Below are 22,717 nucleotides of genomic sequence, written 5' to 3'. Positions count from 1 at the left end.
CTGCGAGTGCAAAAGCTCTTATTCGATCTTTGTACCCTCTAATCTGACAGCATCACTTTTGGATTTTCTAACTTCCGGTAACCACTCCTCTTTTTTTTCCTTCCCCTTTCCTTTGCTTTCCCCCATTCTTGTGGACCACTCACCCCTTCACTTCCCCTCCTTCACCCTTATGATCTGCCCACAATGTCCCTCCGGTTCTCCATCTCCTCCCCTTTATTCCATGCTCTATTGTCCTCTCCTATCAGAATCCTTCTTCTTCAACCCTTTGCCTCTTCCACCAATCACCATCCAGCTTCATGCATCGTTCCCTTTCATCATCCCTCCTCCTCCTCCTCTTATCACTATCTCACTCTGGCTTCTGCCCTCTTCTTTTCCAGTCCTGATGGAGGGTCTTGGTTTAAAACATCAGCTGTTCATTTTCCCTCCACAGATATTGCCTGTCCTGCTGGGTTGCTCCAGCATTTTATGTATGTTTTTTACAAATCTAGCAGCTACCACAAATACTTTAAGCCAGGGGTTCTCATCCTGGGGTCTATGGGTCCCTTGTTTTATGGTATTGGTCCATGGCATAAAAGAGGCGGGGAACCCCTACTTTAAGCCTTTACACTTTCAAACAACCATATGAAGTGTTGAATTTGCAATCTGTATTCCAGCTATTTTACCCCTAAAGAATGATAACAGGAAACTTAACCCCTTGGGAAATGGGAAGTATTTGGATGTTAAAAAATGCATTGGCAGTCAGATATTGTCTTGCAATCCTTATTTAGACTATTTTGATATAAACAGACAAACGTAAAGGAAATGGGAAGTATTTCTATGTGCATTAAAGTAATTGAATATTCTTTGACGTGTAGAGAACTCTGAAAATGCATAGTAAATCTGGGAAAACAACACCTTAATATCTCAGGTGGAACTGTACTTCCTAAGAAGGTTGGCGTCATTCAATGTCTGTAGTGAGATGCTGAAGATGTTCTATAGGTCAGTTGTGGAGAGCGCCCTCTTCTTTGTGGTGGCGTGTTGGGGAGGAAGCATTAAGAAGAGGGACGCCTCACGTCTTAATAAGCTAGTAAGGAAGGCGGGCTCTGTCGTGGGCAAAGTACTGGAGAGTTTAACATCGGTAGCTGAGCGAAGGGCGCTGAGTAGGCTACGGTCAATTATGGAAAACTCTGAACATCCTCTACATAGCACCATCCAGAGACAGAGAAGCAGTTTCAGCAACAGGTTACTATCGATGCAATGCTCCTCAGACAGGATGAAGAGGTCAATTCTCCCCAATGCCATTAGGCTTTACAATTCAACCGCCAGGACTTAAGAACTTTTTAAAAGCTATTATTAATGCTTTTTGAGATAGTGATTTAGATGCATATCATATTTTTTTTACTGAGTTAAGTATTGTATGTAATTAGTTTTGCTACAACAAGTGTATGGGACATTGGAAAAAAAGTTGAATTTCCCCATGGGGATGAATAAAGTATCTATCTATCTATCTATCTATCTATCTATCTATCTATCTATCTATCTATCTATCTATCTATCTATCTATCTATCTATCTATCAAAAGGGTTTTGTTATCTTACACTGACATGTTTCCATTAAAAGAATGTCAGGCCTCTGTAGGTCCGGGTTGGCCATTGATGTTGCATCCTAGCTGTCTACATGATATGGTAGCCAGGGCAGTACAATATGGAGAGCAAGTTGCTGCCCATGTAGCAAGCTCCCCCTCACAAGACACCTGATAAACCCAAAGGAACGGCAGAGACCAATGCAGTTTAGCGCCAGCAGCATCGCAGGAGTTGTCAGTTAGCATTGAGCTCAGTGTAGGACTGCCTTAGGGACTCCAGCTCCAGATATATCCTTCAGGATTTACTCCCGAAGCCTTCTGCATGAGTGGGTAGAGCCACAACACGGCTTCTTCTTTGCCTAGACAAGCTGTCAATCATGGCTGATGAGCCCAATCTGCCCAAAGCAAATAGCTTAAGGTGCCAGTAAACTTTACTCCCTCTCCTGTCAATAGAAGTGGTTTCACCGGGCTTAGTAGCTAACAGGCGAAGGCCAGGAGCTGGACTTGGTTGTCAGAGGCTAATTGAGGCGTACGCCATTGGGAGCATTTAATAGGTAGTGGGAGCTTAACCCAACCACCTTCCCAATTATGACAACCTTAAACAACCAAATAAAAGAGTCATCCTGTGGTACGTGAAAGGTTAATGCATGTTGCATATTTTTGTGATTATAATATCCTGCAACAGATAAACCATTATGGGATTACAGGAATTACATTGTTCCTGTGAATTGCAAGTTCTGAACATTGTAGCAACATTTCTCTAAGAGTTTTCTAATAAAATTTACGGGCACACTTATCCAGCTCTACTCCTCTTCAGCCTTGATATGAATTTTGTATGTTATGAAAACAAACTCCTATCAGCAGCCAGTCCAAACCAGCTTGGGCAGGCTGAGAGGGCAAGGTCAGCTTGATATTTCAGTATAAAGCACAATGAAACACAAACCTCCTTTTACAAAGTTGTTTATTAAGATTCAGTGCCGAGTAGACCCTTCAGCCCTTCGAACCACACATGCACAGCAATCCCCCAATTTAATGCTAGCCTACCCACAGAACAATTTACAATGACGAAATAACCTGCCAATCAGTACGTCTTTGGACTGTGGGAGGAAACCAGTGCACCCGGAGGAAATCCATGTGTTCACGGGGAGAACGTACAAACACCTTATAGGCAGTGGCGGGAATTGAACCCGGGTCGCTTGTGAAGCATTGTGAACCCTGTAAACTGTTGTGATAACCACTGTGCTACTGTGCCACCCCTAATGCACTGTTGCATTTTCCATGAGCATTTAATGACAAATCAATGTCAATTACCTTAATGGGAGCATCCACTGAAACGATTCCTTGGAGCTGTTTGTTGTGGCTGTCCATCATGTCCGACAATGACAGGAAACCTGTGTAGGAGAGTTGATAAAGTGGAAAAGCCATTACTCTGGAGCAGTTCCACTCTCTTGAACTCAGTAGCTCAGGTTCAGTGATACAAACAACCGTCGCAAACAAGGGTCTTCCTTGGTTGTAGTGGATGACCATGATATCTCCTGGGCCTTGTCATGCCCTTCGATGTCCACCTTCCTTGCCATTTGATCTCACTGTAGATCTTATCACCCAGTCCACTGGAGCTGAATTCATATACTAGGGCAGGCATATGCCTTTCTCACGGGGGTATGAGACCACCGGCTACCCTGACCTAGTTTAGCCCACTTGTTAAAGTGGTGTACCAGGGAGTGGCTGCAGGCACAGCTACTTGGAGCCACAGGTGAGAGCTGAGTGTGGGCCAAAGGTGAATGAGCTGCCCAGAATGGACATAGCAAGCCCCTACACCAGAAGAGCTACCCCTGACTGGACACCCCATACACCCCAGCTATTTGTACAATCAACTTATTGTGACAATAACACTGGACAACAAAGATTTTGCTTCCTGAATACTTTTGGATGCATCTTATGGATATTGAGCTGCTGATCACGAAAATCACCATGAAATTTCCCTATCGCGCACCATTTTTTGTCTATATTTGTTACTTCGGTTCGTAATTCAAGTCAATTAAAATGTTGCCCACAATGTAAGCTGAAAAGTTTCCTATATTGCCCAGGCATGCCTAGGCAGGGCAGATGCTGAATGGCAGGACAGGTTTTAGAAAGGTGATAAGAACACCATGCACACACTGTTCCATGCACTGTGTTTACATGTATATCAGTTTATAATTTGTACATTGGTGAGTTATTCCCATTATCCAGCAATGTACCAGGCCACCTGCTTGAAGGGAAGACTTTGCTCATCTTTGAAAGGTTTACAGTATATGCACCAGCCATTTCAGAATTCAAAGGTGTTCTCAGAAACACATTTTTATAAAGAGAAATACAATAACAATGATGACAGCTGTTCTGCAACAAAGGTAGTATGATAAATGATTACCAAATTAAAATTTATTTTGTGGTTTTTACTGAGGAATGCATGTTGATCAGGCACATTTTTCTTCCCCAAGTTCAGATAGAAACCTCTGGAAACTGACTTTGGCTTAGTATCTCATTCAAAGTGCCAGGCCACTTCAGCTTGCTGCTCTGTGAGCTGAGGCTGCAGCCTGCAACCAACCGACTCCACGTCTGTGGACTCACTTTTGTGATCTTCAGTTCTGAATGCTCTTTGTTTACTTTCATTGTTTGCATGGCTTGACTTTTTTCCGTACATTTGGTGCTTTTAGTGGCTTCTTTTGGGTTTCATTTGTTTTGTGGTTGATCTGAGGAGATGAATCTCAAGTATACATTTTTGATTATAAATGTACTGTATTTTGCACTTTGAACTTAGACATTTCAGACAGACAGACAGACATACTTTATTGATCCTGAGGGAAATTGGGTTTCGTTACAGTCGCACCAACCAAGGATAGTGTAGAAATATAGCAATATAAAACCATAAATAATTAAATAATAATAAGTTAATCATGCCAAGTGGAAATAAGTCCAGGACCAGCCTATTGGCTCAGGGTGTCTGACACTCCGAAGGAGGAGTTGTAAAGTTTGATGGCCACAGGCAGGAATGACTTCCTATGATGCTCAGTGTTACATCTCGGTGGAATGAGTCTCTGGCTGAATGTACTCCAGTGCCTAGCCAGTGCATTATGGAGTGGATGGGAGTCATTGTCCAAGATGGCATGCAACTGGACAGCATCCTCTTTTCAGACACTACTGTCAGAGAGTCCAGTTCTACCCCCACAACATCATTGGCCTTATGAATGGGTTTGTTGATTCTGTTGGTGTCTGCTACCCTCAGCCTGCTGCCCCAGCACACAACAGCAAACATGATAGCACTGGCCACTACAGACTCATAGAACATCCTCAGCATCATCCGGCAGATGTTAAAGGACCTCAGTCTCCTCAGGAAATAGAGACGGCTCTGACCCTTCTTGTAGACAGCCTCAGTGTTCTTTGACCAGTCCAGTTTATTGTCAATTCGTATCCCCAGGAATTTGTAATCCTCCACCATGTCCACACTGACTCCTTGGATGGAAACAGGGGTCACTGGTCCCTTAGCCCTCCTCAGATCCACCACCTGCTCCTTAGTCTTTTTCACATTAAGCTGCAGATGATTCTGCTCACACCATGTGACAAAGTTTCCCACCGTAGCCCTGTACTCAGCCTCATCTCCCTTGCTGATGCATCCAACTATGGCAGAGTCATCAGAAAACTTCTGAAGATGGCAAGACTCTGTGTTGTAGTTGAAGTCCGAAGTGTAGATGGTGAAGAGAAAAGGAGACAGGACAGTCCCCTGTGTGGTAAACTATGTATACCTGTTTGGACACGCCCCTCTGCTGACTGTTCCTGTGGCTTCTCCCACAGACCCCTGTATAAAGGCAATTGGGGCACTGCTCCTCCCTCAGTCTCCGAGATGCCGTGCTCCCTTTCCCTGCTAATAAGAGCCTATCATTCACCTCCCATCTCTGAGAGTTATTGATGGTGCATCACCCTGTGGAGCCCCAGTGCTGCTGACCACTGTGTCTGACACACAATATTGCAAGCGCACGTACTGAGGTCTGTACGTTTCTGACATTGTGGTGTTCCCTTAGCAATCCACCTGAAGAGCCAACCTTGCTAATTAGCTCACTATTCAAAGCAATTTTAACTGCTTTACATTATGTTCACCATTTCCCTCAAGTATATTGATCTTTACTTTGATGCAATTAACTTGTTAGCAATTATGCAGAAGCACCTTTCCTGAGTCCATCCCACTTGGCTTATGAAACTGAAGTTCACAGGAGGAGTTAAATTTCACAAGATACTCCCTCACTTAAGTCCGGTGTGATGAATTTGGAGGATATTAGCTCACTTTAAATTCTGAACTAATTATATTACAGAGGCTTGCCAATCAAATGTTCATGGGACAAATCTACAATAGGCAGCCTCTACACATAATCATGGAAAGATCTAAGTACAGAATTTGACACCGATTGTGAACTGATTATTAAATGTATACAAGGCATAAAATCCTTATAAGTGTGCTTTTCATTTTGCAAACTTTTTAGAGGTATAAATTTCATAATTGAGCAGTGCACCTTATATTTCCTGATGTAAGGTAACTTATTTTTTAACTTGTTGAGATACAATTGCCCCTCAAAATCCAACCCTGCATCCCCACTGTCAGAGGGGAAAATAGGTAAGGCCAGCCAACAGAGCACTGGTGAAGCTGAATAGTCCAATCCCCTGTACAATGGATTGCAGAAGAGTTGATGAACTCCAACCATACCATCAGCTTCGGAAGACGATGGAGACAGGAGGCCATCGATGGCCTATGCTTCACTGGGAGATAAGGGCCCAAGTAAGTACTGAGGTACAGTTCAGAATAGGCCCTTCCGGCCTATAGGCCTTCCGGACTCATTTTCAAGGACTCTTCCTCTCATTTCTTGATATTTATTGCTGATTTATTATTATTATTATTTCTTCTTTTTGCATTTGCACAGATTGTTGTTTTCTGCACTCTAGCTGAACGCCCAAATTGGGTGATCTATCATTGACTCTATTATGGCTACTATTCTATTATGGATTTATTGAGTATGTCCACAAGAAAATGAATCTCAGGGTCATATATGGTGACGTATACAGCCAGATTCCACAGCCACATGTTGAGGCTGAATGAAAACCATTCCATCAGATTATCATGCAGAAATGCATGCAGATAGAAGCTCCTATGATTTTCTCTAATTTGAAAGCTGACCTTTTTAAGTGTTTTGCTAGAGGACAAACTCAGCAAATTTAAGTTTTCCAGCCTTGCAAGATTATTTCCTATCTCACTACAGGTTTTCACGCTGTGTTTCTCTTCCCTGCACAATAAAAGTGGTGTTGGTTTAATTTAACAATGTTTATATTGTTTGCTCATACGGTGCCTTTGAATTATTCATTGCTGCAATTTCTGTTCTAAGTATGTCAGCATTATAGAATCGCACTATAGGGTAAATTGGCCATGTTGCATGTTATACATTTGAAGATGAGCGTAGTACGATGATAAATTGACTATTTATACTTATTGCAGCTGAAGGTGATCACTATACTCAATAGAACAAGCATGCATTGTTCTGAACTCTTGTTTATGAAATATTTGTGCTATCTTTCTAAGTTGTATGTTGTAGCTACAATTAACTTTTACTGATAAGCACAGTACACAATGTCTATGGGGCAAAATAATTAAGATAAATTTGTTTTTCATGAAAAAGCAACAGATGGGCAGGATCAGACGAGATCACACTTGGCAGGGGTAGATTTAGTGAAAATGGTAATCTCGGCATTATAGAGTCATAAAGTCAGAGAAAATTACAGCACAGGAACAGGCCCTTCAGCCCATCTAGTCCCTACTGAACTACTTAAACTGCTTACTCCATTGACCTGCACCAGAACCATAGCCTGACATATGTCTTCTATCCATATACCTATCCAAGCTTCTCTTAAATATTGAAGTCAAGCTCACATGCACCGTTTTCACTGACAGTTCGGTCCACACTCTCATGGCCTTCTGAGTGAAGAAGTTTTCCCTCATGTTCCCCTTAAACTTTTCAACTTTCATTCTTAACCCATGACCTCTGGTTGTTAGTCCCATCCAACTTCAGTGGGAAAAAATCCTACTAGCATTTACCCTATCTATACCCCTCATAATTTTGTATACCTTTATCAGATCTCCTCCCAATCTTCTATGTTCCAAGGACTAAAGTCCTAACCAATCTAATCTTTCCTTATAACTCAAGTACTCCAGACATGGCAACATCCTTGTAAATTTTCTCTGAAATCTTTCAACCCTATTTACATTTTTCTTGTAGGTAGGTGCCCAAAACTGCACACAATACTCCAAATTAGGCCTTGATAATGTCTTATACAACTTCAACATAACATCCTGTACTCAATACATTGATTTTTATTTTCACCTCTTAAAGCTACTGGCAGTCTTTAACTTTCCAACAAAACCATACAATTATCTCTTTAGAATCTCAAGATGCGTTTCATCCTTTTGTTGTCCTCAAGACCTGCAAATAAATTGCCTTGGTATCTTAAAATTTCCTATAAATTGTGCTCATCTTGCTTAATGTTATAGGTCAGATCATGCAAGACTGGTCCCACAACAAATATCACTGCCACCTCTCCCACTACACTGATACTTGGGTGAAATGCTGATGTCTACTGGTCTTTCACACCCCAGTGTTCAGCAGTGTGGTTAGAACAGCTACAGGATTTTCTGTGGGGCATGTAAAAACCCCCTCACCTGAAATATCCCAGATAAATTCAAATCTTTAACTAGTTACAAAGATTATGATGTACAGTACTGTGCAAAAGTCTTGGGAACATATATATAGAGCGGGCGTACCTAAGACTTTTGCACAGTACTGTAGTAAGATTATGGATTGCACTGTAGTAGTAGTAGGCCTCCGTTAGTCTCGATAGAATATGGATTTGCACCTTGGAAAGTTTCCAGGGCGCAAGCCTGGGCAAGGAATTTTTAATGGAAGACCGGCAGTTGCCCAAGCTGCAAGTCTCCCCTCTCCACGCCACCAATGTTGTCGAAGAGAAGGGCATTAGGACCCACACAGCTTGGCACTAGTGTCGTCACAGAGGAAAGTGTGGTTAAATGCCTTGCTCAAGGATACACACGCAGACTCAACCAAGGCTCGAACTAGCGACCTTCAGGTAACTAGATGAATGCCTTAACCACTTGGCCATGCGCCAACACTACGTATTGCACTGTAGTGCCACAACAAAAAGAAACAAATTTCATGGCATAAATTATGTGAATGGCGATAAGCCTGATTGTGATATGGGTCTCTAATGTGAACTGAAAGTGGGAAAGGGGCAGGGAGAGAGGAATCATGGTGGCAAAAAGGAGAAAGGAGGGAGGAGGGAGCAGAAAGCACCAGAGAGACTTTCTGTAGCGATCAAATAACCGACTGTTGGAAATCAAAAAACCATGCCTGGTGTCTCAGGCAAACAGTCAACATTTTGGGCAAAGATGTTTCTTCAGAACTGAAGAGGAAGGGGGAAGACACCAGAATAAAAAGGTGGTGGGAGGAGAAGGGGAAGAGCTGGAAGGTGTTAAGTGAAGCCAGATGGGCAAGAAAGGTAAAGAGCTGGAGACGAAGGAATCTGATAGGAGAGGAGAATCGGCCATAAGAGAAAGGGAAGGAGAAAGGGAACACAGGGTGATAGGCAGGTGATTTTTCAATTTTGTGATTTTCAATTACATTGCTTAGGGATATCAATGAAGTTGTTTTGGAAATAAGAATTAATAAGGAGCATCTAATAACTTATCTGTCACTCCCTAATTTATTTTCATGAGTTCTTTAACAGCTCTATTTCATTACAGCATTTTGTAATTGGCCATCCTAAACAGAACTGGCATCTCCAGTGCACACACTCAAACTTAAAAGTGCTATCAAATGAATTTGAAGGTTTTACCAGAAACCAAACAACCACACATCTATCACCAGTCAATCTACCAACAAAGAACTCTGCGATCTACTGGCTATTCCCAGGAAGACATTCTACTTTCAATAACAGCTGCTACTGGAATATTATCCACTCAGTGAAAGACATAATTCGGCCTGTCCAAAGCTTATAGGCCTTCTGTTTAAGGAGGTGTCTGTAGTCAATTACTGTTGACCGGCTATTCCAAGATGCAGAGTACAGAGACCGAGGACTGAGCTGATGTTTGACTGAATTCAATGCAGGGCCAGACCGAAAAGGTTGGGGTGTCGGGGCCAGTGGATGGGGACCCGTGTTCCGCTTGCTGCTCTGCAAGGTTTACTCATCTCTGCATTGAACTGAGGCTGTGGCCTGCAACTAATGGTCTCCTGGACTGGTTGCAGCGACGAACTGGCTTTGCGGCTATAGACTCACTTTTGTGAACGATAATTCAGAATGTCATTTGTTTATTTTCTGTTGCACCCACAGTCTGTTCTTTTTTCACATGCTTGGTACTTGATGGCCACCTTTAATGTGTTCTGTTGGATTTGCTTTGTGGCTCCCTGTAAGGAGAAGAGTTTATAGTGTACATACTTTAATAATAGATGTACTTTGAACTTTGAATCTTCTGGGGGTCATGCTGAAGCTCAGCTCAGCCACAGCAAAGGCCTTACAGAGAAAGATCACAGCCTCTGGAGCAGAGGTTCTCAACCTGGGGTCCACAGACCCTCATGGGTCCATGGCACATAAAGGGCTGGGAACTGTGATATAGAGTAATCCCACCATTGGAATGTGCTTATTAACATCCTCTCAAGTGCTTCACAGATGGATTGCTTTAGAAGGAAATATGAGTGGCATTGAATTACCAGTATAATGTATGTAGAGAAAGGAGTATTCAGTATCAGTTGGATTGTCTGTGTATATGGTGCTGTGTAAAAGATTGAGTCACACCTATATAGCTAGGGTGCCTTAGTCCTATACACAGTACTTTAGTCATTTTATGTATTGCACTCTACTGCTGTCACAAAAAAAAATCATGACGTATGTGAGTGATGATAAACCTGATTCTGATATGGGTCTCTATTGTGGACTGACAGTGGGAAGGGAGCAGGAAGAGGGGAATTATGATTGGGAAAAGGGGAAGGAGAGGGAAGCACTAAGAGAGACATTCTGTAATGATCACTAAACCAGTTGTTTGCTATCAAATGACCTTGCTTGGTGTCTCAGGGCTGGGTGTGTCTGTACCTACGCCACCCCCCTCCCCCCCCACCGGCATTCCTTCCCTGTCACCTGCCCCACCTGTGGTTCTTCGCCCTCACTATTCCCAACATCCTTTACTCCCACCAGATTTAGAAACTCGCTCTCTGCTCCATGTTAACGAACACAGTACTATGCCGAAGTCCTGGATATTCTAGCTATATGTACACGCATAAGACTTTTCCTCAGTGCTGTAACAAGTTGAAAGAAACAGAGGAACAGCAGATGGAGACTGAATGGGCACCTGTGTAAATTGGAAAGTGGGTTTAATGGCTAAAGAGATGCAGAAGTAAAAGGAGTATCACTAAAATTTAATGTAAAATTACTGCCGAAACATTTAACCATTAAAAATTAACTATATTTCAAAAGAAATAGTTGTCATTTTCCCCTACTGCAATGCATTCACTGCAATAGAAAGTGATCTGTGACGTTTTGTGACTTTTTTATGATACTTTTGATAAAACTGCAAGTTTCTTTTCTGGGCTGTAAAGTCTATTCAGGTCACAGAGAACACAAGCTCCAAAGTATCGAATGTGAGGAAGCACATCTATATATTGTATGTTTACCAATACATTTCCATTTTTCACAAAAAAACTGAGAAAAAGCATTTCCTAAAACCCTTGGAGTAATTGATAACGTAACTGATAAGACTTGAAAACAGGTTTCAAATTACAGTTTTTGAAAGAAAACACAAACTTCCTCCTTTTGCCGATAAAATGCTATTTTCCAAAACTTCTCTTAGAAATCTGCGGAGACGCACATAGACAATAGAACAGTACAGCACAGGAACAGGTCATTCAGCCCAAAGTGTTGAGCCATACTCCCAAAAAAGCAAATCAAAAACACCCAAACACTAATCTCCTCCTACCTACATCATGTCCATATCCCTTCATCTTCCTTATATCAATCCAAACATCTCTTAAAAGCCTCCAATGTACTTACCTCTACTACCATACCAGTCACTTAATAAAGGAAATATAGAAATGACCCTGTCAAATATTCTTGCGCACAACAGTACACACTTGCTTCCTTTTAGGCCCAGCAACATGTTCCATTCTGCAGTACATTCTCACCAGATGTCATTGACTAGTTTATACCAAGAATTCCATCTTGAACAGAAACCTAGCTTATTTTGAGCAAGGTCACAGAACTTATTGTGATACCTTTTCAACTAAAGAGATCAGTTAATTCAATATAAAGCAGGTTCTTTCCTGCCTGCATACCAAACAATACCTTCAAATATCGGCAACCAGATGAACTTATTCTATGTTTTCACATTGCCTTTTAATCTTCTAGGAAATGTGTAATGCAAAGAAGATTATAAGGAATCATAATTGGCTAAATCAAGGGTTCCCATCTTGGGATCCATGGATCTCTTGCTTGAAGGTACTGCCCCAAGGTTGAGAACCCCAGGCTAAATGCAGTCAATCAGTAAATGGTAGTCTAAAATTGAATTTCTTCATTTCTTCTAGTATGGACAGTGGGGGAAATTATTAAATTGAGGCAGGGAAACCTGCAAGAGTATTAAGGAGGAACTTGGTCGTTCGTTAAGTTCCGAGTCATATGATGTGGGTGATCATGATCTTTCCATGACCGTGATTGTTCTTGGCAAATTTGTCTACAGACATGGTTTGCCATTGCCTTCTTCTGGGCAGTGACTTAACAAGACAGGTGACCCCAACCATTAACAATACTCTTCAGAGATTATCTGTCTGGCATCAGAATTTGTGATATGCACCAGCTGCTCATACGAGCATCCACCACCTGCTCCCATGGCTTCATGTGACCCTGATTGGGGTGTAAGCGGGTGTGACATCTTGCCCAAGGGTGACCTGCAGGCTAGTGGAGGGAAGGAGTGCCTTAAACCTCCTTTGGTAGAGACAAATCTCCACTCCGCCACCCAAAGGAGGAACTAAGGAGAGTTAATTGGGAACAGCTTTTTGGACAAATCCATTAATAACATGTAGAAGGTGATAAAGATCAACTGCACAGGATCATGGAAAAGCATACTCCAGTATAAGGGAAGGACAAGGATGGCAGTGTAAGGGATCTTTAGATTATGAGAGAGGTGGGTGAGTTTGTTCAAAGAGATAAAGGAAGCATGCATAAAGTCTATGAAGCTAAACTCTACAGGGCACTTAGGGAGTAAAATAAAACCAGAAAAGAACTCAAGGAGGTAATTAGGAGAATCAGGAGGGGCCATGAAAATTCCTGGTCGAGCATGATTAAAGAAACTCCTAATGTATTCTACATCTACATGAAGAGTAAGAAGATAATTAGGGAGATGATGGGACAACTTAAGCATAAAAAAAGAACATCTGCTTGGAGGTGGAAGTGATGGTCAAAGTCATAAATGAGTATTTTGCGTCAGTATTTACCAAGCCGAAGGACGTGAAGGAGAGTGAAATCAGTGTAGAGCATGCTAATAGGCAAGGGCACTTTGAGATTAAAGAAGAGATTGTGTTGTATATCTTGAAGAACATTAATGTGGATAAATCCCAAGAACCTAATGGGACATAGCACTGGTTACTGAAAGAGGCCAGAGATAAATTCATTGTGGCCTTGAACAAGATCTTCATATGCTCTTTTTAACTACAGACAAGGTTGTGGAGGACTGGCATGTAGCTAATATTATTCCATTGCTTAAGAAGGGAAATGGAGATAATCCTAGTAACTATAAACCAGTTTCATATCAGTGGCAGGAAAACTATTGGAGATGATTTTTAAGGATAGATTACAGGCACAGTCTGCTTGCCGTTGTGCAGAGAAATCATGTCTTATAAAGTGATTGATTTTTTTCTAAGAAGTTGATGAAGATCATTGATGAAGGTAGAGCTGAGGTTGTTGTCTATATGGATTTTAGTAGGGCATTTGACAAGGCCCCATACGGTATGCTCTTCCAGAAGATTGAGAAGCACAAGATCCACTTGACTGTTCAGATTCAGAATAAGCTTGCTCAGAGAAAACAGATGGGACTTATTCTGGCTGGACGACTTTGTCAAGCTGTGTTCTGCAGAGATCTGTATGGGACCTCTGCTGCTTGTGATATACAAAAGTGACTTAGATGAAAGCATAGATGGGGGTGTTTCCAGATGATAAAAATATTGGTGTCATTGTGAATAGTATAAAAGTTTTCCAAAGGATGCAGTGGGATATAGATAATTTGTACATATGGGTGGAGAAATGGCAGATGAAGCTTAATCTGGTCAAGTAATCCATTATGGAAATCAAACGTAAAGTGACAGTGCACAGTTAATGGCAGGCCTGTAATGGTGTTAAAGTATAGAGCAGGGATTCACAAACTTTTTTATGCCATGGACCCCTATTATTAACTGAAGGGTCCGTGGGCCCCAGGTTGGAAAACCCTGGTATCGGAGGATCTTGCGATCCAAGTCCATAGTTCTCTGAAAGTGGTTGTATATTTTGATAAGATAATAAAGGAGGCATGCTTGCTTTTACTAGTGAAGGCAATTGAGTTTGATAGTCAGGAAGTAATGTAGCAGCTTGTACTGTACTATTTTCATAAAATACAGATGGAAGTTGCAAGAATTATCAAATTCTTAAAAATGAAAGCTAAAATGATACGCTTCTGAAACCTTATGCTGAGAAAGGAAGTAAAAGAATTACATTTGTAAAGTGCCTTTTCCATCTCTTTTAGGGCATCCCAGAGCACTTTACAGCCAATGAAGTATCAGCGCTGTAATCTGGTAAACACGTCAACCACTCTGCAAGCAACAGAGCCTCGAAATCAACCATTTTCAAATGGTGAAGTAATCTAGAATGATGAATAATTATGGGCCAAATTAATGCCATGGAATAATTATGGGCGATACGGTGGTGTAACGATTAGCATGATGATATTACAGCTTGGGGCGTTCCGGAGTTTGGGGTTTGATTCCAGCACCCTCCTGTGAGGAGTCTCTACGTACTTTCCAGTTTCCTCCCGCATTCCAAAGATGTAGCGGGTAGGTAAGTTGTCCTGTGATCAGGTTAGGGTTAATCAGGTTTGCCGGGGGTTGCTGGTCTCTGGTGATACCCACAATAGATGCAATCTAAATCAGATCTTTAAGACCTAGAGAGAGATTACAACAGCAAAACTGAAAGGAGTGAAACAAGCTAGCCGACTCATATATTCTATAATCAGTAGCACAGAATCAACCTCAGAAGAGAAAGCTGAATAGATAATTTGGATTGCACAAGGTGAATATGTGGAAGGGCTGCCAAGGGAGGCAGATGAAATGAACAGTCCTGGCAAATTCACAGGAAGTTCATTTTTATTGTTACAGGCTGCTGAGGGACAGAAAGATGGGTGGAAGTATGAGAGAAAAGAATAATTTGTATAAAGAATATTTAAGCACAACTGCTGATGGAATTCTCTTAAACAGTACACACAAAATACTGGAAGAACTCAGCAGGTCAGGCAGCATCCATGGAAATGAATAAACAGTCGATGTTTCAGGCCGAGACTCTTCCTCAGCATTGGAAAGGAAGGGGGAAGATGCCAGAATAAAAAGGAGAGGGAAGGGGGAGTAGGATAGCTAGAAGGTGATAGGTGAAACCAGGTGGGTGGGAAAGGTAAAGGGCTGGAGAGGAAGGAATCTGATAAGAGAGGAGAGTGGACCATAGGAGAAAGGGAAGGAGGAGGGGCACTAGGTCAGCTGATAGACAGGTGAGAAGAGGTAAGAGGCCAGAGTGTTACCTTAAAACAGGATTTTTCTGTCGTAAATGTTTTTGCAAATATAAATTAATTTCAGTTAAAATACAACTCTTGCTTATTAGTGTTAAAAAGATTACGTTTCCTCCCACAGTAAGAATAAATTCCCACAAGAAATTGTTCTTGATTCTGGCACAGTCTACGCAGTTCAGAAGAAATCCACCCACTTCTTTGTATTCTTCCCTAGAAGTAACAAAACCACTCAGAAGTTACTTCTGCACGGTGTGCTGTGAAAGATCTGAATCTTAACCACATAACAACTTATTGGAAAAAGGAGGAAATAATGGAATGACTTATTCATTTCTGAAATCATGTTGGAACATTGCATTGGTTCTGTACAATGCTCCCATGTTGCTCAGTATCGATCTTTGCAGTCTGTAAATATGAGTATACAGCTGACATAAAATCTTTATTTCTGCTGTCTTACTGTTTATTTGCAGAAAATCTTTGAAGATAAAGATAGGGGTTCAAACTATAGAAATCCACAGTGAATCAATGGAAGTAAAGGTTTCACCCCTGTGGTGTTTACAGAGATTGATTCATTCCAGGCCAGGAATGGAGGAAAATGGCAGAGATGTTTTTTTCACTTTGACTGTAGTTTAGCAGTGTTGGCTTGTTTCCAATCTGGTATGCTATCATTTTTACATTGATGAGGGGGATTTTTTTTAGGTGATTATCAAGTTCCAGATTATGAAGGGTCCCACTACAATAAGAATTTGTACACAATCATACATGCAATCAAAGTGGAGACGTTGGCGAATCAGATTAAATTTCTTACTTACTTGCTTACAATGATGGTCCTCCATCTCTGCCTGTCAATTCAGTCACACACAGATATGAAAGGATACTTCATTGATGTTGCAGGAACAATTTTTATTTTGACCAGTCAGGTTTGTTAGCCCCGAACCTGGAGGACCAGTGGACCACTCCTAGTCTGCAGAGCCTCTGCCCTTTGACTTGTCTGGCATGGGTAACCCTACCAACAGCAAAAGAAGATGGCCCTCACTTCAGCCTGGTCGCTGAGGCACACAAGCCTCCAAACACTCCTCTTGGAGGAGATTGAAGTTCAAATGTTACTTTATGCCTCAGGCTTTAGACCAGGGGTTCTTACCCATTTTTATGCCATGGATTTCTTTGGCAGTCCGGTGAAGACTATGGGCCCCTTCTCAATATAGTGTATTCAAATATATAAAATTAAATACACAGGATTACAAAAAAAACAATTATATTGAAATGCATTGACTTTATTTCTTACATCCTTCACATACATGAGGAGTAAAAATCTTTATGTTACATCGTCTATATGTACAATGTGCAATCATAGTAATTTATAACAATTTATAGGAAACAGAACAGTCAATGTAACATAGAGTACACTCAAATCAGCGTGAGTTAATCAGTCTGATGGCCTGGTGGAAGCAGCTGTCCCGGAGCCTGTTGGTCCTGGCTTTTATGCTACGGTACCATTTCCCAGATTGTAGCAGCTGGAATAATTGTGGTTGGGGTGACTTGGGTCCCCAATGATCCTACAGCCCTTTTTACACACCCGTCTTTGTAAATATTCTGAATCATTAGAAGTTCACTACTACAGATGTGCTGGACTGTCCACACCACTCTCTGCAGAGTCCTGCGATTAAGTGAGGTACAGTTCCCATACCAGGCAGTGATGCAGCCAGTCAGAATGCTCTCAAATGTGCTCCTATTGAAAGTTCTTAGGATTTGGGGGCCAATACCAAACTTCTTCAACCCTCTGAGGTGAAAGATGCACTGCTGTGCCTTTTTCACCATACAGCTGGTTTGTACAGACCACGCAAGGTCCTCAGTGACGTGTATGCCGAGGAACTTAAAGCTGTTTGCCCTCTCAACCCCAGATCCATTGATGTCAATAGGGATTAGCCTGTCTCCATTCCTCCTGTAGTCCACAACCAGCTCCTTTGTTTTTGCGACATTGAGGGAGAGATGGTTTTCTTGACACCACTGTGTCAGAGAGATGACGTCTTCCCTGTAGGTCACCTCATTATTGTTTGAAATGAGGCCAATCAATGTAGTGTCATGGGCAAATTTAATTAGCAGATTAGAGCTGTATGTGGCAACAGTTGAAATACAGTTATCAAAATATTAAAAAGCAAATTTGTACTTCTTTATTAATGTAAGTAGTGATGAGGGTGAGCAAATAATATTTTGAGTTATTTGTAACAATGTGGTGCAGATGGTGCCAGTAAACAAGGTGACCGAGAGTGACATCCTCGAAACGGTCCATGAAACCACTTCTTTCACTTCATCATATCTCAACTGTGGTGCTGCGACTATTGGAGCCTACGGTCTACATTTCGGCAGTGTGCATTTAGGCTGATTGAGCAATCTGGCGCTTTGTTGTCTTCAAGAGGGTTCCAAGAAATTTCAAGGGAAGTGTGCGGTCTGGAGGACAAGAAGCCTGAAGGCGAAGCACGAGCCCATGATCGACTCCATTTCTCGGTCATCTTGCTGATTAAGATGGAAGTCATCAAGGCTAGAGCAGAAGGCGTGTGTGTGTTCAGCACAATCCATCAGCCTCTCACTCGCTGCTGCTGGAAAAAAGTGTCTGTAGATGATAGCTTCTCCCTCCCTCTTGCCCACTGCTCTCTGCATTCGAATGGTCTCTCTCTCCCTTGGTGCTGTCAGAGGATGATGCTGGATTCCTGGGTCCTGGGCAAGGATTAATCGATGTGGTTTGTGGATTGGAATCTGTAGTTGATGTATCGATGTGTTTTTGGTCGCTTCTTTTTTATTGCTATTTTGTGCGATTTTGATCGGGGCCGACTGGCTCAGCAAGATTGAACTGAACTGAGCTGAGCTGAATAGGGCTGGACTGGTTTGATGATTTGAGGTTTGTTGTTTTATATTCTGTGATTCTTCACTTTTTTTTAGCTGATTGTGCAAGTTGATCTTTTTTTTGTGTGTTGGGTGTTTAATGTTTATTTCTTTGAATGGGTTCCATGTTATTCTTTCTGTTTCATGGCTCTCTGTGGGAAGATGAATCTCAGGGTTATATACTGCATACGTGCTTTGATAATAAGTGTACTTTGAATCTGAAAATAACTGATTTCTATTGGTGACAAAATCACAGGGATTGTTAACTCTACCATGCTTTGTTGCCGACATTCCCAATTGAAGGAAGTGCTAAATTTCCGTTAGTGGTTAGTGAAAATAAAGATACAAACTTCTTCCCATCCAGGTTCACGGACCCCATGGGCCCAAGGTTAAGAACACCTGCTATAAACCATCACACTCAGAGGAATATTTCTTTGAAACACTTAACATTTTAATTTATAACATCATTACTTACTATTCCAAGAGAAAATTGTGAATTTATTGAAATACTATTACTTCAAGAATGAGTTAAACATTTATAAATGTTTAATCTCAGCAGCTAAGGCTGCTGAGAATAAAAAGTAGGGAAATACTCAGTGAGTCAGGCAGCAGCTATACAGAGAGAAAACATATTGTTTCAGGATCTGATCAGAATTTATGACTATTTCTATTCTTTCTCTGTCACTTCTCAGTTACTCCAAAGTCCACTACACAGCAATGGATCAGGACAAAGAAAAATAGCCATTTTTCTAACAACCTTGGAACAGATGAATAGAAAGGTGATAAGAGAATTGGGTACATGAGAAGGTATAAACTACAGGCAAATAAGAGGAGGAAGTATGTGAGGGAATGGAACCATTCAAAATATTCAGAGGGCTGTCATAAACACAATAGGCTGAACAATCTCCTACTTACCAGTAAGTGTGGAAACAGCTGCTGAATAAAGACAGAGACTCTTTCAGTATAGCATTAGTTTATTTTCAATAATTATGTTTAAATATGTGTGTGTGCGCACACATCTTTGTTTACTGTTTCAAATATAGTATTGAAAAATTATTATAACATTAAAAAATAGACAGGTCCAAAGCATTATCGAATGTTGGAAAGATCAATAGTGTTCATAAAATCTCAATAGTATTGCTGGTTTGTAGGCCAGAGAGCTTGAGATAATGGTCTCATGGACTGTCAAAGTCCTTAAGTGACAGCAGTTGATCATCTGTGTTGAGACATTCCTAAGCTGTACTTAGTCAAAAAGTTCAAAGTTCAAAAGTTCAAAGTAAATTTATTATCAAAGTACAGTTTTGTCACCATATACAAACCTGAGATTCATTTTCTTACAGACATACTCAATAAATCGAATAACCATAATAGAATTAATGAAAGACCACAAGAACGGAGGGAACAACCAGTATGCAAAAGACAACAACCTGTGCAAATACAAAAATAAATAATAATAATAATAATAATAATAATTAATATTGAGAACATGAGATGAAGAGTCCTTGAAAATGAGTCCATAGGTTCTGAGAACAGTTCAGTGATGGTGGGGGGGGGGGGGAGGATTGAAGATGAATGAAGTTATCCGCACTGTTTCAAGAGCCTGAAGGTTGAGGGGTAATAACTCTCCTGAATTATGATTATGGAGAAGGATAATATTATATAATTATGGAGAAGAGTGTACCCAGGGTTGAGATTTTTGATTGAAGAAAGGCTAACTTTGAGGAGATGCGAAAGGATTTAGAAGGAGTGGATTGGGTCAATTTGTTTTATGGGAAGGATGTAATAGAGAAATGGCGGTCATTTAAAAGTAAAATTTTGAGGGTACAGAATCTTTATGTTCCTGTTAGGTTGAAAGGAAAGGTTAAAAGTTTGAGAGAGCCATGGTTTTCAAGGGATATTGGAAACTTGGTTCAGAAAAAGAGAGAGATCTACAATAAATATAGGCAGCATGGAGTAAATGAGGTGCTCGAGGAATATAAAGAATGTAAAAAGAATCTTAAGAAAGAAATTAGAAAAGCTAAATAAAATATGAGGTTGCTTTGGCAAGTAAGGTGAAAATAAATCCAAAGGGTTTCTACAGTTATATTAATAGCAAAAGGATAGTGAGGGATAAAATTGGTCCTTTAGAGAATCAGAGTGGACAGCTATGTGTGGAGCCAAAAAAGATGGGGAAGATTTTGAACAATTTCTTTTCATCAGTATTCATTAAGGAGAAGGATATTGAATTGTGTAAGGTAAGGAAAGCAAGTAGGGTAGTTATGGAAACTATGATGAATAAAGAAGATGAAGTACTAGAGCTTTTAAAGAATATAAAAGTAGATAAGTCTCCGGATCATGACAGGATATTCCCTAGGACCTTGAGGGAAGTTAGTGTAGAAATAGTAGGGGCTCTGACAGAAATATTTCAAATGCAGGATTGGTGTATTGCTCATGTGGTTCCATTGTTTAAAAAGGGTTCTAAGAGTAAACCTAGCAATTATCAGCCTGTAAGTTTGACGTCAGTGGTGGGTAAATTAATGGAAAGTATTCTTAGAGATGGTATATATAATTATCTGGATAGGGTCTGATTAGGAGCAGTCAACATGGATTTGTACGTGGAAGGTCATGTTTGACAAATCTTATTGAATTTTTTGAAGAGGTTACTAGGAAAGTTGACAAGGGTAAAGCAGTGGATATTGTCCATATAGACTTAGGATCGCTCGCTCCCTACGCAACTCTCTTGTCCATCTTTCCCTCCCCCCCTCTTTCTGCTTTCCGCAGGGATCGCTCCCTATGTGACTCCCTTGTCCATTCGACCCCCCCCCCCCCACCTCTTCCCACTGATCTCCCTCCCAGCACTTATCCTTGTAAGCGGAACAAGTGCTACACCTGCCCTTACACTTCCTCCCTCACCACCATTCAGGGCCCCAGACAGTCCTTCCAGGTGAGGCGACACTTCACTTGTGAGTCAGTCGGTGTGATATACTGTGTCCGGTGCGGCCTTCTATATACTGGTGAGACCTGATGCAGACTGGGAGACCATTTCGTTGAACACCTACGTTCTGTCCACCAGAGAAAGCAGGATCTCCCAATGGCCACACATTTTAATTCCACGTCCCATTCCCATTCTGATATGTCAATCCATGGCCTCCTCTAATGTCATGACAAAGCCACACTCAGGTTGGAGGAACAACACCTTATATTCCATCTTGATAGCCTCCAACCTGATGGCATGAACATTAATTGCTCTAGCTTCTGTTAATGTCCCTCCTCCCCTTCTTTCCCCGTCCCTTATTTATTTACTTATTATTTCCCCCCCTTTTTTTCTTTATTTTCTCTCTCTGTCCCTCTCACAATCACTCCTTGCCTGCTGTCCATCTATTTCTGGGCTCCCTTCCCCCTTTCTTTCTCCTTAGGCCTCCCATACCATGATCCTTTCCCCTTCTCCAGCTCTGTATCCCTTTTGTCAATCAAATTTCCAGCTCTTAGCTTCATCCCTCCCCCTCCTGTCTTCGCCTATCATTTCAGATCTCCCACTTCCAAATCACTTACTATCTCTTCTTTCAGTTAGTCCTGACGAAGGGTATCGACCTGAAACATAAACTGTACTTCTTCCTATAAATGCTGCCTGGCCTGCTGCGTTCCACCAGCATCTTGTGTGTGTGTTGCTTTAATTTCCAGCATCTGCAGATTTTCTCATGTTTTCTTCTTACACTTGTTCATCATACATATGTACTTAACAGTAAAAGCTATTACATACCATTAATATGATGAAAATATAATGTGTGCAGGGTAACAGATGCAGCACAGCAACATCGGGAGAATACCTGAATCAGCTGTTGAAGAACAACGAACAACAGTAGGCTTTCAGTCTCTACCTATGATGCTGTGTGTTGATTACAATATACTCTATTTGTATTTTACTCTTTTTTTTGTTTTCATGTAAGGTATAAAAACCTCAGCATTGTAGACTTGCTCTGGTGTTAGATTTTCATCAGTGAAGATCCTGGCTCACTCATCAATGAATTTCTCTGCTGGTTCATGATTAGCAGATGCTTCATCTTTAATTTTTTTTAAATCTTTGAAAATTTTATGCCATGCCTTTTCTTAAATTTCTGCAACCAGCCTGCTGAATATTCACAATTACCTTCAATATTTAGATAGATCTTTGCTTTTTTCATGTTCAGCGTACCATTAAGCACCTCATGTTCTCTCCAGTGCTGACGAATACGCTTTTTCAATGCACAAATGAGATCTTCATTTTTTGCTTTATGCAGTGTTTTTCTATTTTTCATTAACTTCTGTTCATTACATATCTGAGGTCACTTCTCAGAATGTCCATGGTGCGCAGTGACTTGCACCTTGCCTGGGAACCTTCCTTGCCCTTGTGGAATTTTACATTTGTGATATCACGAAAGCACTCAAAA

The sequence above is a fragment of the Hemitrygon akajei genome, chromosome 14 (assembly GCF_048418815.1).
Source record: "Hemitrygon akajei chromosome 14, sHemAka1.3, whole genome shotgun sequence".
NCBI classification, from domain to species: Eukaryota; Metazoa; Chordata; class Chondrichthyes; order Myliobatiformes; family Dasyatidae; genus Hemitrygon; species Hemitrygon akajei.
This window is presented reverse-complemented; position numbering follows the sequence as displayed.